The 19,501-nt window shown below is 33.3% G+C and overlaps 1 long non-coding RNA gene across 1 annotated transcript in view; it reads right to left on the bottom strand.

The window, feature by feature from the left end:
• Positions 1-13,863: 13,863 nt before the first annotated feature.
• The window catches only part of LOC120594807 (uncharacterized), a 92,672-nt gene continuing 87,034 nt past the window's right edge, over positions 13,864-19,501 (bottom strand). The window contains exon 5 of the long non-coding RNA XR_005650698.1: positions 13,864-14,515. This is a non-coding gene — a long non-coding RNA (uncharacterized LOC120594807). The remainder of the gene's footprint in view (positions 14,516-19,501) is intronic.

Genomic DNA, 19,501 nt, shown 5'->3' with positions numbered 1-19,501 from the left:
ATTGAATGAACCTCTGTTTTCTCCATGATTCACTGCATAGAGCTAACAACCTACAAGACACGAAAAACATATGGCCAAGAAAAAAAAGTGAGCCACATTTATTAATGCTTCTGGTAAAGATCTTGTTATGTGCAGAGGAAATTTATGTGGCTCAGTGAAGAATATGAAATGAGATTAATCTCTTTAGAGTAAGTTTAAGAAATACTTTAAAAGATTTACAAGTTTTCCTTCAGAAAACTTACTCAAAGTTCAACTCTATTCAAATATCTCATGCTTTTGAATCAAAACTGAAAATATCTGACTGAAATCTTACTATTATTCCTTAATGTGATAGAATTGTTTGAAGGAATCCAAAACTCCTTCAAATCAGATGCTTACAGGGCAGGAAAAAAGGACACTATATATATGGTCCATGCAGAGAAAGTGGGTACCTTGCCACCAAACAATATGATCAAACTGCAAAAAAGATAAGACAGCCTTTGGCACAGGTAGCCCTGGTATACTTTTCTGCATTTCCTGAAATTAGGCATTAGATTAGAATTGAATATCTGTAATCTCTAAGCTAAAAGTTATGTAATTTGGGATGTAAGGCAAAAAAAAAAAAAAGGAATTCTTGTGAGTATGTGAAAAACTTGAAAGGACAGGGAAAACATGCATTTCCTGTTATCTGAAATCTTGTTATTCAAGGCATTTTTTCCAAAGAATATAAGAAATGAAGACACATTAGAGAATAAAAAATTTTTTGTAAAATTTATAAACTAAATAAACCATTAGCCACTGTAATTTTTAAAAGGGAGAAGATAGAAAACCTCAAATTAAGAAACAAAAAGGAGATTATCAAACAAAGGAAGTCAAAAAGGTAATTTTAGGCACAATTCTGTTAATAAATTACAAATTTCAGTAAAATAATTTTCTGGAAAAGAAAATTGATTGAAATAGATGAATTCCAATCATAGCAATAATAACAGGAATTTTGAAAAAAAATTACCACAAGTAGAAATCCATTAACATTGTCATAACCAAGCAGTTCAAATAGCCAATATTTTAAATTTCTTTAGAAGAGATCATTTCTCTATTACATGAAATGGTGCAGAAAACAAAAAATGAGAATGATTTCCAGTTCATAGAAAGATACATAGCCTTAATATGAAAAAACTCTAAATATAAAGCAATAACAGTAAACACAAAGACGAAAACTGATATTTGACTACAAGAAGTGAAAATATCTCCAAAACACCAGTTAATATGCAAAATTTAAAGTGGAGACACTATTGGATGAATATACGAGACAAATATAGGAAACATATAAAAACATTTATACATCAAAATGAAAACAATTGGCAAAAGACATGATTAGGCAGTATCCAAAGAGTCTAGAAGAGAAAATTCATACGCATTTATTTAGCTTTATTGATTATCGACTATATTAAAATTAAAATAATAAGATTTAATTTTTACCTATAATATAGGCAAACATAGTTTTATAATCTCACTATGCAATTAATACTACGGACAAGGGTGCTAAGAAACGAATACTCTCACTCTGTTGTTGAAATTGTAAATTGCATATCAATGCTTTTCAACTGCCGTTTTGCAGTATACATCAAAATGTAAGTGTATACCACTTGGCATAACAATTCAATTTCTAGAAAATTGAATTAAAGTAATAATTTGAGACATCCGCAAATTGCAGCTAAAATGATATTTCTTGCAATATTATTTTATGATAAAAAACATAAGACAATCTGAAGGTTTAACAATAGAAAACTGATCAGGCACATTACAGAACCTGTTAAATATCATGTTTATGAAGAAAATGTCAATAATGTACTGTTTGATGATAGTAAGTTATGGAACTAGAGTATATATCCAAATTACAATAAAATTGGCATATGTGCTAAGTGCGTGTTTGCATAGAAATAAATCTTACAAAATGTATATCAAAAATGTTAACACTGTCCCATCCTTGGATGGGATTACCTTCTCTCCCTGTTTTTCTTTATTTTATACATTTTCTACAAAGAAAATGCATTACTTTCATAATCATGTATTATAGTAATAGGACATAATAGTAAAGGACATAATTTCAGGAAGCTAAATAGCAGGAAATCCTAATTATAAAATTTGAGAGAATTGTGGCATTTCTTTTGAGGACTCATAGGTAAAGGGTTGACTGCTAGCTATGAAGAGTAATTGAAAAACAGTTTTAAGCTAGAGCCAAAGGAATTGACCGGGTTCCTTATACCAAGACATTCCCATTCCACTTCTCTGAGATGAGAACCTTACCTTTGATTTGTCTCTAAAGGAGTCTACTGACAGCCATTATGAAATACTCAGTTCATTGCTGCTTAAAAAGAAATAACAGAGCAAGGTGTTAAGGAAGTATATAGCTTGACCGTCATTTAAAGTTTCCCTAGTTTTTTAAAAGACTAATCCAAGGAAAGACAATTTTTATTTCAACATGTGCCTTCCGACACTAATATTTCAGGCCTACATAAAAAGAAATTTCAAGAGGAAAAATGAGTCAAATATACATGACCTGCCTCAAATACAAAGAACTAAAAGCAGCTTGCCAATGAATGAGATCTCCTAAAGTTAGAGACCTCGTGAGCAAGTCTGACATTAACAAACCTGGAGAGTGAGCCAATGTTAATCCTATGGGTCTGTCAGGTTCTCATTTTCTCTGTGTACCTTTCTTCTTCCATGGTTAAGTCTCCTCTAATTCCAAAGGTATGAAGAAAGAAAACCAATTACCAAGAGAAAAATGAGAATAGTGCTACGGATGTTTTTCTCCTTTGATTTTTGCTTAGTGGTTTTATGTGACTCAGTTATTTTTAGCAATTGGCTTAAAGATGCTCACTCACTTCACTTACATAATTCTCACTGAATGTATTTTTTCCTTTTTTGTTTATAGTGCTTTAAACATAGTATGTGGTATATATCTTGATAGTGTACATTGGAAAATTCATATGTGAACTCTGATTTTTATGTATAATATAAGCAAGCTCAAGTAAGCTTGCATCTGCAAAAATTGTGTTTGGTAACTGAATTATACACGATGATTTAAACTACAAAATGCTAATGCCTTATTTAATTAATCAATCAATTCTTAAAACTGCCTAGTTATTGATCAAAAGGAGGATTTTTAAATCAAACATGATACCTACGTTTGATAAAACTAGCATGAATGTTATCATAGAAGCTAATGAGTTTTATTGGCCCGACTATTATGTAAATTTTTTATTGCCAGTTGTAGCTAATCATTTCTTGGTTATCATTTTCCAATGAAAATATCTTTTTTAAAAAGGGAATTTACAAATGGTAACCTTAATAAGCAGCTGTTAAAAACAATTTTCTCACCGAAAATAGTACAAAAGCAATTTAATTTTAAGTAGAAATGTCTACACCTCTATTTCAGAAAAATCCATTACTAAATGTCCAGTTAGGTAAAATATAAAATATACTACATCAAAAATAAAAAACATTTCTGGTGGTATTATTATTAAAATATTCGCAAAATCTTGAGATCAGCCTATTGGGAAACAATCATTTTTCTCTATTTGCACTCTTGAGAATAAGAGGCACACAATGTTATTTTGTCCTGCACAGCATAGTTACAAATCATAGGCTGGCAAAATCAAGAAAGCAGACTGCAAATAAAAAGCGGGAGCATCTTGGAGTGGAGCCCAGAAGATTGAAATCAGAAGACCCTATACCCTGAGTTATGTTGCTGGGAGGGAAACCTGTGATTTCCTATTGGTTTAAATATGTTTTAAAATGACCTATTCCAGACAAATTTCTTCCATGTGGGGCTCAAAAAAAAAAAAAAATAACATTCACTTAAAGCAATTCAGTATTTTTTTGTTATTTATTCATTACAAAATATTTGAACCAGTATTTCACAGAAAATCTAGCTGACCTATATTCAGCATTTACCTGAACATTATCAGTTTACTCAGAGAGACTTCTAACTATGCATCAATGTGTGAAACTGTGAAGAATATAGTAAAATGAAAAATGTGGTCCTTGGAACTTTGATGTACTCAGTAAAATCTTCAGCGAGTACTAAATGCCTTTTGGAGCCACATTTGATGAAGTAGCTATGGCCAGGGGTTGGAGGTCGTTTATATCCTCTTTTTCTTTTCCTTTCTTCTACATGCTTCTCCAAACCTGGGAGTCACAAAGATACATTCAAAGCAGCAGAAACCCTAAAGACTTTAATAATATAGAATAAGATATCGGAAAATTTTTTTAAAAATATGGACATTATGATAAGATAACCAGTGATAACTAAGCTTATCTTCTGTTTCTCTGTTTCTAACATTGTTATGGAGTTTATTTTGCATATCTCCTATTTAGATATGTCTAGTCAACAAAAACAAGTGTCTCACGTATGCCTGCAGGCTAGTTTTCTATACCATCTTTTTTAAACAAGAAATGTTGAGAAAAGGTGGCTTTCTGTGAAAAGGAAACAGATCAGGTGTTTTTAAAGGTCAGATTTGATTTCTGACAAAACCAGAGTATCCTCAACCATATAATGGGCTAATTGCAAGGGAATATTTTATGCTGTTAGAATCATAGTGATTCTATATTTGGAAGAGAACAAAAAAATCATTTGTTCCATGCCAATGCCTTTCAAATTAGGGTTCATCTACATATTTCAGGTTTGCAATTCAATGATAATTTTTTAAAAAAAGATATTCTTAACCACGTGAATGAACATCTTATAACTGCCATGCAGTTGGAAAACCTTAATTTACAATTGTGTTTACAATCAAGTGTCGAAAACTGTAATTGTAAGCCAATAAGAGAACTGTGTCAGTCTAAATAATGGCCAAACCATTAAGGTGCCAAACAGTTTGACTACACAGTATAGATAAGATACAATCAAAAGAATTCTTGTCTTATCATCAGTGCCATATTTGTATTGTTTACAACAATTTAGTTTCAGCAAAACTACATCATTTATCATAACTTAAAATTATTTAAATTAATCTAAGGTTAGCTTTCTAAGAGGAGACAAAAAATCCAAAAAACCTTTGGAAATCCTATTAGATGTCTGAGAATTTACTAAGAAGTAGAAATGTGTAGAAGTAGAGAATATTTTGGTGTTTGCTCTCTATCCCATTTTCCCAGGCCAAGTAGGAAAGGAAATAAGAGTACATTGTTGTGATATTTGGGATAATATTTCTAGAATGTGAGACTAGCCTTTAATTTCCTTTTAGATTTTTAATGAGCTATAGAAAGCCATATCCCACTTAAGATTAGAACAGAAAACTGGAAATTTCTCTAAAGTTTAGGAGTGAATGGAGACAGGTGCTTGGCACTAGTTAGGATGAATTGGAAGGTTAGGATGAATTGGGGATAGAGAGCATAACTGAGAAAAGTCTGAAAATTCAGAGCTTGACTTGATAGGGTGACGTGGCAAACTCTCTCAGGAACGAAGTGCACACTCAGAAGTAGGGCTAAGGTGATATAGAAAGAACTTCGCTAAAACACACCAGGAGTGTTGGTCATGTGGATAGGAGGAGGGAGTTATTTGGAGCATGAATTATTAAGATCAGTGATTGGTACAGTGTCAGGACTTTGTTTTTTCCCTCTAATACCATTTCCATGTCCCCGATGAAGAGAAAATAGAAGCAACAAAGTTGAGGAACAGGCTATAAAGCAAGGAAAGACAACAGAACACATTCCTTTCTCTAGGGGTCTACAGTATATTGCAGTCCAGGACTAAACTGGAGGATGAAGCAAAAATAACTAATCTAATTAATAACAATTAATATTCAATCAATCTGTATTAAATTATCATACTAATTAACTTAATATCAATTTTGAAATTGTTATTGAATTAAGTAAGAAGATGAAGTTTTTATTTAGCTTTGAATTGTATATATACATATGTATATTTCCTTCCAGACTCATTGAGGTACATTTTTAAATAACTTAAATAATTGTAAAATTACAGAATAGTTGTAAGTACAAGTAACTTTTTCCTGAATCATTTGAAAGATAGCTGTTGCTGCAATGTCTCATCATCCTCAATTATTTTAGCATTTTCTAAATTATTTAGCAATTTCTCTAAACAAGGACTTTTTCTACATAATATAATACAGCTATCAAAATAAGGAAATTATGGCTAGTATCAAATCCTCAGATTTCACTCAATATTTTTAGGTGTCCCAGTTTTGCCCTTTATAGAAAAAAAAGGTCTGATCGAGGAGCACACATTGCATTTAACTGTTATGTCTCTGTAATGCCCTTCCATCTCGAAGAGTTTCTCCTTGATTTTCATGACCTTGACTCTTTTGAAAATAACTCATCTACAGACAAGTTATTCTGTAGAATGCCCCACAATTTGGGTTTGTCTTATGATTTCTCATGATAAGATTCAGGTTATGTATTTCTGGCAGGAATATCACAAAAGAGCTCACTTCTTCACAGTGCACCCAATCATGTGGTACATAATTTCTACTTGTCCCATTACTGTAATGTTACTGTTGGCCATTTGACTAAGAACTTTCTAGTATCTAAAAATGGGATCACTCAAATACCTGAAAGTTACTGGAATAATTATGTCCAATATGCTATCAAGGGTTAAGAAAGAAAATCTCATGTAGTCTGTTTAAATGCAATAGTGAAAGTTAGAATGAAGGCATTATCTATGTGTACTCTGTAGAATCAAACAAAAACAAATCAAGACAAATCAAAGCAATTTAATCCAAAACTAGAAGATATTTGCTTTGGTTTTAGTTTTATAGTTTTATAAGTACTAAGGATTTATATCTTGTTTATATTTCATTTATGGGTATACTTATTTAAATAACATTAGTAACATTATAATAAAATTAATTTTAAACACTGAATCTGTGAGAATTTATCTTTAAGGGTCTATACGTAACCCAAGTTTAGAGGAAAATAAAAACAATAAACTATTAAAATGTATTCATTTTATATGCAAAAAATGTTGAGTTCTAGAAAGGTGGAGGGACTACAGTTTTCTGGTGGCAGATTCAGAAGCAAAACAAATCTCACAGCTCAAAGTCTTGTTCTCATTCACCCAGAAAGCAATCTGCTGATTGTGCCAAATTCCCTCTTCTCTCTATCTCCTAAGGATAGGGTAGGTAGTACTAATAATTATAATCTTAATAACAACAACATGTATTAACTACACACTTTGTGCCGGGAACTAGCCTTGGTATTGCATGTGTACTATATTTCATTCCTTCTCATAACAATCTTATGAAGGAAGTCTCATAGGCATCTCAATTTAGATGAGACTGGGAGTATTCAGGGTGGTATGGCCATAGACAGTATCTCAATTTAAAATGTAAAGTGGTGATGTCAGTATAGGAACGCTGCTCGAATCCGTGCTCATGAGTGCCACACCATGCTGTCTCTCTGTCTGCTCTCTTGAATTCTTCTCAGACTGTTCTTAATGCTTTGTGTTGAAATTGTCTCTCTGTGTTTGTGTTTGTGTTTTCACTTCTCTCTCACTTGAGTATAAACTCCTCAAGGATAAGATTTGTCTTTTTCATTTTTATCACATGTCTAACATGACGTTGGACAGAAGGAAAGAGTAAATATTGCACCTGAATTAATTAATTTAAATTATTGAATAAAAGGAAGGAGGAAAGAATGTTAAATGCAGAAGTCAAGATGAAGCTGTGTGTTAGAAATATTAAAATCCGACCACAGTAACAAAAGGTTTTAGTTTGTAAAAAAAATCTGAAGGGCCAAGTGAAGGTTAAAGTTCTAAGTCTTCTGCAGGAGATTGTGAGGGTCTGAATCAGAGGATGGAAATGTTAAACTCCACAAAACAGGTACAGAAATAATGGCACTAGTAAAGAAATAATATGGATGAAGTAGGAGATAATGAAGTGACAACAGAATTTAGAATTAAGCATAAAGACTGGTTTTTCATTGCTCAGTCAACTTGAAGGAAGTCTGAATAGCTGCAAAAACTTGTGACCATGATTCAGATTAAGTGTGAAGCTATTAGAAGGGTGGGGGCCACAACTACAAGATAAACTATTGTTTTAACAGCGTGATTTTAAAAATATGTTTGATCAAAATATACAATCATGTCAGTTTGTTAAGTTTACCTAAAAGGTCCTAACTGGTTAACTAAGTTGACTTGAAAACTTTTTGAACAAATTTGGGTTTATACAAATATAGTCAGAATTAGCCAATCAAAGAGCTGATATTCATTGAATATAACTATAGATTAGCATATCTATTAAGTAAATTAACATACTTTTTAGGGAATTTATAGTTTTCAGCAGGTGTTTGCCTACTGGCAACAAATATTTATGTCACTGCTAAACATTCTGTACGATCACTGCTTTACTTAACTAATAAGGAATACAACAAAGGTGAAAGAATAATTATTGCATTCTAGTAAAATTCTGGCTCAAAAGCAAATTTTAAAATACCCAGTTTAAAAGCCTACTGACAGTTTGGAAGTGTGTTGAATCCTGTTCTACATAGCACTGCTAATGCTGTTGAAAGGAGAAAATGGGTTGAGTTATTTAAAGTTAGAGAAATGAAAATAAACAAGAAAGCAGGTTGCATAAGTTGAACCAGTCCGTTGAGGAACTTGTCACAGAACATATGAGGTCTGGCTGTGCATATAAAAATGTTTGGCAATCCTGACTGAACCTAAAAACAAAGTAAATAACAGGAAAATACAGCCTACATTATTAGATGGCAAAGAGAAAATTCATTCAAAAGAGCAAAGGGGCACATTTTCTGCAGTTGAATTGCTGCACCAGTGGTTTACAGCCTTGGGGCAAGGGAAGGGAAAATAACTGCCGTGGGATGTGAGCACCCAGAGAGGTGCCAGCAGCTGCAGCAGCCATTCTGAGGACCTTGCTCCAGTGGCTTGCTAGTTGGACAAGACTAATTAGTGAGAACAATCGGAGACAGACTTAATGTGAAGCTTGGTTAACCTCAAGGTCATTTTTCCTGAAGTGGAAATTTTTCTTTACATCGAATAATGAATTTCAACATTTTTTTGTTTCTTGGGTTAGAAAAACATTTTATTTTCCCATCAACACCAACACCTAGGTAGAAATATGAAGATTTGGTTTTGCATTAAAGATATATGATGGTGTTGTTTGTCCTTTGAAAGTGCTTGCCTTTGATGATAAGGTCCCTGCCTTTCTTTAATAATGATGAGAGTGTAGGCAATGGCAGGGCAGGTAGCTCCTGTAAATATTTGAATGATTTTCTTGGTCATTGAATTATTTCCACTGGATTAAAAGGAAATATGGACGCCTAGAGCTCGCCCCAGAAATCCCTGAAAGGCAATGGCCCTCCAAAGAAGCCTATCTGGCTCTAACATAGAGTTTCATGTCTTTATTTTCAGCAGTGAAAGTAGAATGTGAAAATACTGAAAGGAGAACAGGGACCATCATTTCTATATTGTCAATTCACGAGCTATGGGTAGGGCATGTAACTACAGAATTGTATTAGACTAAAATTAAAACCCCTGATTCCACAAGTCTCCCAAGGAGCTTATGCCTGGTGGTTCTAGCTCTTAATTGCTGCAACAGAGAAGCTGCTACTCATTTATTTTTGTTTTGATGGTATGGTAAATAAATCCAGTTAGTCAAATGTGCTTAGATTTTTCTTTTCTGACTTCAGTGTCTAGGAGGGTTAAGCAAACACAATCTAAAAGTAGCTAATAATCATTCCAAGAGTATTCTTCTTAAATATGCTCAAAATAACACACTATGCTGCATTTTTACATGTGTTGTTTAATTTACATAATTTACATAAATAGCTCCCACTGCTTAATGTTTCTGCAATACACTTTCGGCAATTCAATACTGTCTTTTTGAGATCTGACTGTATTGATACTTAGCCTGACCTGGTTGACTAGCTTGCTGACAGTGGGGCAGACCTGACTTTATTAAAAGATAATTGAGTGTCATAACTACAAACCAAGAAACTCACCTGCACAAAAAGATAGCCAGACAGCCAAACATCAAGGCAAAGGACAAAGTGAAGGCTTCCCCAGCCATTGCAGATACCGCCACTGATTGGCTGCGTTCTGAGACTTCGCTTTCCTAATATGTTATAGGGATGATTTGAGATTTTTCAGCTTTAAAAGAACTACCATATTTATCCTGGCTTAAACCCATCCCTTAGAGTTCAGATGCTGTGTTGGATTGGGTCCTTCCTTGAAATAAAAATAGCTTCCATTCAGCGCATAAGCTTGGGCTTTTGAGTTTTTATTTTCTAACTCTAGGTTATTCTACATGCTGTATAATATTCTTTTGTATAAATCTTTCAAAATGTATTTATTTATCTACTGATGGATATTTGGGGTTGTTTACTTTTTTATTACTATTACAAATAATGCTGCACTGGAAACAACTATTGCTCATGTCTTCCTCTATATAATACAATGATGTGATAACAAAATCAGTCCCAATAACCAAAAGTTCATGTCAGTTACTCAGTTAAACATTTAGCTAACATTGTTTTACTCTCTTACACAACCACCCCTAACTACTTTACAGTTCCTCAGTATCACACTTCAACAATATTTGTCCTTCCTGAATAAATATTGAGTCACCTTGTTTAAAATTATATACAGTTGACCTTTTCTCAAATATGTAATCGGTTTTCTCCTTGAAAGTTTGTTTGTTTTCAGTATACACATTCTTGAATCTATGTGTGTGTATGTCGGGGATAGGAAAGTACAGATCTTTAATTTACTCAGGTATCTTTTTAAAAGACTTTAATTTTGATGTTTAAGAAAATTAGTCATGTCATCCCCAGCCCAAGCTACTAAGCATTCTTTTTCTTATTTTCAAGTTCTTCAAAATAGCAGTTTTTTTTTCAAGTACAATTCTAAATCTTTGGCCTTTTTTCATGATAAAATATACCTGAAAATGGAATTTTTGATACTAGCTTATAGACATTTAAATTTGGTAGATACTACCAAAGCAGTCTTAAAGCTTTGGTTTTATTAATACTCTGGTCATCAGTGAATGACAGTCTCATTTTTTCCTTCTCCTTACCAACACTGATGCAACAGAAAGGTATTTCATGGTAATTTATTTTGTAAGCTGTTATTATTAATAAACCTAGAGCTATTTTACCTATATTCATTAGTCATTCAAAGCCTTGACTTATTCTCTATGGATTTGGTTTGCTTTTCTCATATTATTTTATAGAAGTTCTTTATATACCTTGGATATTTATAACTTGTTATCAAAGTTGCAAATAACTTCTATAAATCTACCACTTGTCTTTTAATTTTGCTGATGGTCTTGAATTATCGATTTTGATATAGTTAAATTCATCTATTTTTTCTTTATGATTTATATTTTATTGTGAATTTGTTTAAAAAACAAGTATTTTCTTCTAATAAATTTAAAGTAAATAGATGTACTATATGTGTTAGAGAGAGAGAAAGAGACAAACAGATAAATGAATAGATGACTTCATTCAAGAAAGGTCAAAACAATTGCATCATTTTAAGAAAAAAATGAAATACTCCCTCAGTTGCATTGAATATTATTGACATTTCTTTTATTTCTTTGTCTTTTTTATAGTCAAACTGATGTTTCAAATTATACTTACATTTATAATTAAAATAATTGAAATTCTCCTTACATTTATTTATTGACTGAGTTTTTTCTATGAATTCTGCTTATGTTTATTTTCATTGAGAATCAAGTGTTACTTCTGTTTTGTAATATACTTTACAGCAAGGGTCTTGCATCTTTTATTTTTCCTTCCTGCAATCACTTTGCTGACTCTGACCCCACCAGAGAGGAAGGGAAGGAATTACAGGAAGGTAAAAGCAAAAAGACCTCCCTTGTCCAGTACCGTTGTAGGCTGTTACTGATGGCCTTTGAGTGTGACTAATAATTGATGTTGACCATTTTGGAGAGCACTTGTTTAGATGGTTCATTCAGAATGCATCTCTAAAGACCTATTTCTGAAGCACCTTCACCTACAGTTTCCTAATATGGGTCATTCTGTCTGGTCAGCAAGTTATGACTCTTTACTCAGCTATTGGCCTCTGGTGTGCATCCCACACAAACTCCATCATCGGGGTTCCCTCACCCCTTCAAGTTTTCCTTTTGGAGGAAGGAAACCTATAGGAAACACATATTTACCCCAGTGCCCTCTCAAACTCTACAAAGACTGTTATGTAATATAGGCTCTGCCACCACACATCTGTCCTCATAAATCTCTCATCTTTAAAATGTTTTTCAAGATAAAGTGAAATATTAGTCCTATGTCCCCCAAATTCTAAAAGATGCAAATCAAATTTCCTGGCTGGTATTAAAAGACCCATCATTTGTTGCAGCCTTGTACATGGAGTCTCCCATAAATGAATGAAAAGAATCTATGTTTTCTGTTGGATATACGTTTTAACATAGAGCTAATATTTTCTTATTGTGTTACACAAAACTACAGTAAGAGCTTTTGTCTGCTAGATCTCTCAATTTAAATCATCATTTTTGATATACCTATTTCTCTTTATTCTAAGCATTTGTTGCTATATATATTTAGGCTGCATTGATATTCTGCAAATTATGTACATGATGACTATATCTTCATGATCTAAGAGTCCTTTTATCAATAAATAACACCCGTCTTTATTTTTATTACACATTCACCTCAATCTTTGCATGAGGTATTATTAATATATTTTACATTTCATCAGACTTCTTTCTTCTTCTCCTTTAAATTTTTGTGTAAATGTCATCTTTTCAACAAGGTCTTTCCAGGCCCTTGTTTTAACAAATTGCAATCTCCTATTCCCCTATCCCTGCTTTACATTTTATATACCAATATACTACAAGATTTAACTATTCGTCTTGTTTGTAGTCTGTCTTTCCTGAGTTAAAAGTTCAAAAATATGCTGAGCGTGTATTTTGTCTGTTTTTCTCCCTATTGTATTGGAAGAGGAACTGACAGTTAGAAGATATTCCATAAATATTTGTTGAATGAATGAATAAATAAATAGTTCCATATCCTTTTATTTTAAATGCAGGTCTTGTAGATAACATGTCAGTTATTTGCACATTTAAAGCTCTTTCTGTATTCTGCTTTGTTGGAAGGAACTGAAAGTCTGCAAATGACATTTCTCAAGATTTCTTGCCAACTGGTTTCCTGTCAAATTCTGCTAATGGGAATCCTGATAGGAATTTGTAAAGTGGAGGAGGGAATATTTCACACTCTGCTTCCTGTTTCTGGCAGTCTTCAAATGAGGCATCTGCAGAAGTAATGACAGAGCAATAGTAGCGATAGCAGAGCCATACATGACAGCATTGGTAGAAGCCAAAGTAGGCCATGGTTCCAGCCCAAGCCAAGGGGCAGCACTTTGAATCTGGAAGAGGACGTGACAGCATTGGCAGTTCATCAGCAGGCATAAACTCTTGGGGTCCAGTGCAGAAGTATCAGCAAACTTCTGATCTTTAGGTATTACCCCTTATTCTTTTTTTGCTTCTGCTGATCATCTTCTGCATTTTGCCCATTCAGCATATATATAACCAGTTTCCTATATTAAGTCCCCTACAAATATTTATACATTTTTTGAAGGGACTTTGATTAATACAACAACATACTACTAAATCTTACTTTAAATCCAATCTCCATTTCTATCTTTAGATTTAGTTGAATCCACATTCATTGAAAGTACTCTTATAAGGAATGTTATTCTGTGTAATGTTTAGTGTTCTACATTACTGTTACCGGAGAGTGGGGTCCTCTCCTGGCGCAATGTCCAGGTTCTTGATGTCTCGAACAAAGAATTGAGCAAGACACAGAAATGTAGCAGAAAAGAAAAGTTTTATTAGAAAGGAAAGTACATTTCCAGAGATGGAAGCGGGCCTGAGCAAGAGAAGTGTGGCTCAAAAGGTCTGGTAACAAAGACTTCAGGGTTTTTATCCCTTTTTGCTGTGGGTGGTTACTTTTCTTAGGGGAATGGGCTTCCTTGACTGACAACTAAGATTAACAGGACTCAGTGATTCATCATTTTGCTTTCTGCGCATGTTTGTTCCCAGAATTCAGTCTATTATAATGATATTAATGAACTTCTGGGCATATGCATCATATTATAATGATGGTATAATTCAGGTGAATTGAAGGTCATTGGGATCTTCATTGCACAGGTGCGAGTGACTGGCTTAAACTGGTACCTAAATCTCTGCCTACTGGTTTCTTTGTGTAAATTAAAAAATGCCTTCTGGCTTGCTTAATTGTGGGTGGATTAGAGCAGACCCCTTCTAAGATAGTGTCTTTGCAGGCAGATCTGAAACCCTCTAATTAACTTTCCTGCCTACCTCTTTTCTAAGAGCCATGAACCCACTTATTATTAGCACGGATGTTGAGGGACGTTGAGGGACGGGAGGTCTCTTCTTCCTTATCTGCTTCCTGCTGAGGATGGCCATAGTCCCTGCCTACAGGGGTTTCATTAGAGCTCTTTCCCTTTCTGCCTCAGTCAGGGTGGGGTCTTGGAATTCCTGCTGAAGTGCCACCTCATTCCCTAGACAAGGAAAAGAAAATACAAACTCGTTATTTAAATCATACATCTATTAATTTCTATTATTGATTTGCCTATTAAGTGAGTAAAGGGAAACAGGCTTGGTTAATACGTTTCTGAAGGAGTAAAAAGAAAGACTTTTGGCTTAAAGTACCCCCTCCCCCCACCACCACCACCTTCACCCCAGACTCTAAGGGCCCTGCCTGGCTTAACATCATTTCTGCTTAACAATGGGCTGATGTGATGACTCTTAACAATAGCCAGAGGATCTGAGTCACCAGGGCAGTTGTCAAGATTTGAGGGAGAGGGATTTTTTCCTAAAGAAAGGAGAGAAGGAAACTTAACTAGGTTTACTAAAAAGATTAACTCTGCAAGAGATGTCTCATTTCATTTCCTGCTAAAAGATTAAAAATTTTACAAGTGATGTCCCATCTCATTACCATATTTTTATTTTTATTTCTCCTTTCCTTTATATTAGGAAAGTTGATTTTTTTTAGTCAGTTGAAAGTTATATTTCATGATTTCTAAAATGGATATATTTTATAATACAGTATCTTGAAAATGGGGATGGATCTTGTGGAAACCAAAAATTCTTCCCTCTCACCTTTCTAAGTTCTTCTGGCTGGGCTAATAATCAAATTAACATGAGACAGATTAACAGGAGAAAATGTCCAAACTTTATAACATGTAAGGGTGCCATAAAAATATAAGACCCAAGGAAGCATTGGGCCTTTGAGATTTGTATGTTATCTGGACTTAAGAAGAAGAAGTGCAAGGGTCTGGGGTTTTAAAGGAAAAGTAGGCAATTCCAAGGTAGATGAGAAAAAGCAAGCACGTGCTAAACAAATTTTTGCTGGGCCACTTGGAAACAAGGGGACAGAGAGGGAAACCCAACAAACAGGCTTTGCTTGATTTCTCCTGGTCTGCCACATTTAGCTCATATTATGATGCTAAGGTGATACTTCTTTCCTTTGAACAGGTTTTTTAAATCTGAATTCCATTAGGCAGGTAAAAGGAGAAGGTCAAAGTTTCTTTCTGCACGTTAATAACCAGCATAAAATCAATATTCCAAAAGGCATATTTTGGGGTAGCGAAACTTTTGTCTCTCTTAGTCTGTAGTCTCTATGTAATGTATAGGCCAGGCAGCAGTTGGGACATAGTTGTCACTCCCTGAGCATATAGGAATATCAAAAGTGTCAGCACTGTAACCAGAAGAATGAGCATCAGCAGTTTGAAAGAAAATCCTAGAGTAAATAGTGGAGAATAGAATATTTTTGACCTCTAGGAACCAAATGATATGGGAAAAGAGATAAATAGAGTGGGTAAATTGGACATACTTAGCAATATTACTCAGTGGAAGTCTGCAGTAGGCCTGCTCTACCTGCAATGCATAGTAATTTCACTTCTATAAATTTTTTAAAAATATTGCATTACCACTCTTTATAGTACAGAGGATTATTTTGTGCGGAAAGACACAAATATCAATAACGTCAAGCTAAAAAGGTATTTACAAGAGTTGGACGGTGTGAGAAAGCTCTATGAATACGTTAATTGGTTTTATTTTGATTTTTCTTTTTATATTTTTATAAGAACGATAATGTCTAAAAGACTTCTTTCACTGTGAACAAGAATTCTAACTGATAAGAAAGCATTGCATCTTGATTGGCAGCCCTTTTTCATTGTTGGCAGCATTTTTTCTTTCATAAAGGTAAATGAAATAATATATTTTACGATTAAAAACATCTCAAATTCTATTAAAACAGATAACATACTATTTTTGTTTTTGTGTGATTATGTCTAATTAAAGCACAAATTTGCATTTATTTTAAACTATTAATTTCCTAAGTTTATTAATATCGATGTATTTTCTTTAAACTATTATCAGCCCTTTCAGATCTCCAACGTCTCTTATATCCCAAATCGTACTAGACTTCTGGACTGTGAAAAATTTTGTTTGTTTTTGTCTGATCGTTTATTATCATTGCTTATTAAGGCAATAATAACACATGGGCCACCATGTCGCTTCCTCCTAGAATCATTTCTCTTTTTTGCTGAAGTTCTTTCTCCAAGAGTAGTTTACCAAGTAATCTTTCTTGATAAATTTTCTGAGGTTCATTTACCTAAACTTCAGAAAATAAAGATATTTCATTTTTATAGATAAATATTATTTATTAGAATATGTCTACATTTAAAGTTCTTTTCCTTCATACATTTCTCTCCTTTAATCTGTCTGGAAAGAACTTTTCACCATATCACTTATGCAATAACAGTGTCCCTTCAGCATTGGTTTGCAATGCTTCATTAGCATATACTTAATTCAGAGATACATCAATGCATATTCCATTCCATTTTTCTCCACATCAATTATTTCATCAGTATCAAACAGTCAATTGTCAGAATTCTAATGGAGTGACATATGAAGTTACTCAATTATAGTATCTCAAGATGTCAGCTACCAGTTCTAAGCGATCATATCTTCCCATGGAAACATCCCCATCTTTAACTGTGGAAGATAATTCCCAAATTACAAATGGCTAACCTCTACAATATCTTGCAAGATATAAAACTAAAACAATGAAGAAAACCAAAGAGCTGGTTTTGTCCTCCCCAAGCTACCAGAAGCGAGTACATAAATAAAACTGAAGGACAAAGAGGCGAGCCTTGGGGGTGGGGGAGGTGCAATTTATATCGGTATATAGAGAATGTGATTTGTGCCTCCACACCAATCTCACCCTGTTCCTCTCCATTCCCAGAAGAATTTCCCTTGAAATTTGGGACATGAGCCTGATGAGCCCGTTTCATCTGAAGCTCTCATGAATACTGGTGCTCAGTCAACTTATGCAAAAGAAAAATAAACCCAAATGAGCAAGTACCAGTATGTATTAATACAAAAACAGGCATGTGTGCGCACATGCTCAAACACACACACATACACACATCTAATACTTAACATATCTATAGAGGTACAATTAAGAGAGAGGGACAGAATGCTGAAAGATCACCACAAAAGTTGAAAGATACATGTGTTTTCTTCTGAGAGTAGGGAAGGTAGAGGGAAGGGGCAAGGGAAGGAAGGGGCTGGCTCTCCACCTTCAAGAACAACTTGGTAGAGAATAAAGGGTGTATCAGTAGGACTTTTGGGGTCACACTTCAAAGATTGCTTCTCTAGGATGTCTCATGACAAACAGTAGGTCAGGTGCCTAGCTGGGTCCCCAAGTAGGCCAAATGTCAAAATTAACTATTGGGTACACTAGCACCATAGACCAGTCAGGGAAGGACACAAGTAGCTGAAGCCCACAGAACTATGCCAGCTAGGTTTGGATGTTTGATAATAAAGACTCTGACTTTGACTTTAAAATTATCTGACTAGTTTACTACAGCTTGGTTAAGTTGCTCCCTCTGTTACATAATCAAGTTCAAGAATAGAGTTGGTATTATTTGTTAGAAAAGTAGAGTTTCAGTTTGTACACATTTTTATTATATTCTGACAGAGGCAACTGTTATTTTTACTTTTTCAACTTTCCTAGAAAATAAGGTTTTACTATTTTTTTATTTTTTTGAAAACAAGGTTTTAATACAAATTAAATGCATATAAAAATGCATGACATTTAATCCAATAATTCCATATCTAGAAAACTATTTGAAGAAACTATGTGTAAATATGATTATAAAAGTATAATTTTCTTTATTTGGGTACAAATTAATTTTTATTTTAAATTGGTGTTTATAATATAAACGTTTGACTATGAATTCGATTATTTCACCAATTTAAGCATTCCTCAGTGCTTTGTCTAATAGTGACCTTCTTTGATCCTCTTGTTGCCAAAGAGATTTGTTGTTGTATCAAATAACAAATGTTTGGGTGTTTGTTTACTTTTAAGCTTTAATTATAAATTTCAGATTTTATAGCATTTTGTTCAGAAAAAGTCATCCTGAGTAATTCCTACCATTTGGAATGTTTTCAATTTACTGTGTAGCCTAATAGTGAGAGCTAAAGATTTCCTAGAAATTGGAAAATATGTTTTGGTAATTTTGAGGGGTTAAAAAGTTTCATATATAAACCAAAACTTCATTTTCATTAATTATGGTGTTTTAATTTTCTATATTTTTCTACTGAACCTGTCAAAGGCAAAGGCAATTATCCTAGCTCATTTGCATTTCTTTTTCTTTTTCCAGTCATTAGTTTTGAAGTATATGTTTTGATACTTTATTAAGTATCACCCAAAAGAATACACGAATATTGTATTTTTATTTAAATATGACAGGTTTTAGCCCATTTAATTAATTTTTTCTTCAATTCTCATCTGTCTAAAATTAAAGTTACAACTGGAGCTTGCTTTTTTTTTCTTTTGAGAACTGCTGCCTACCAATTTATTTTCAATAATTTAGATTAATGTAGTTTTAGGTGTATCTCTTAAATAATTTTGTGTATCTCTTAAATCTAATTATATTTGTTGACAAAATTTGCATGGTTTACCTTACTTCTGTCATTTTTTCATGTTATCTCTTTTGGAAGAAGTAGTTTTTAATTTTCTGTTTCTATGCATTTTTCTATTTTTATAACTTCATTTTTTTCTAACCTCTTGAGCAACATCTTACAAAGTTAACAAATCTAAATTTAACTGTCTTAATGTTTATAGTAAGATTTGTAAAAACATGCTTTTACAATTTCTCTAATTACATCATCAATAATAAAACAATGATTTAAGCATGTAAGATATGATTTTCAATATTTATATAGCATAGCTTGCATTTGAATCCATGGATATCTGAGCCAAATGCCTCTGCTTGAAGCTTTATTATTTTTTAAAAAATATTCATCAATATTTAGTTTTAAAAATGGTATTTAAAATAACAATTTAGATTTACCCAAATGACTGTTTTTAATATTTATAAACTGATTGTTTACAAATATTAAAAAGGTAATAATACATTTGCATTGTTTTAAGCTGATAACATTGTGGTAGTTGGTTACAGCAGCAATAGAAA

Source organism: Pteropus medius, unplaced genomic scaffold (assembly GCF_902729225.1).
Source record: "Pteropus medius unplaced genomic scaffold, Ma_sr-lr_union100, whole genome shotgun sequence".
NCBI classification, from domain to species: Eukaryota; Metazoa; Chordata; class Mammalia; order Chiroptera; family Pteropodidae; genus Pteropus; species Pteropus medius.
Note: the sequence above shows the minus strand (reverse complement) of the source record. Positions and strands in the feature narration are given on the sequence as shown.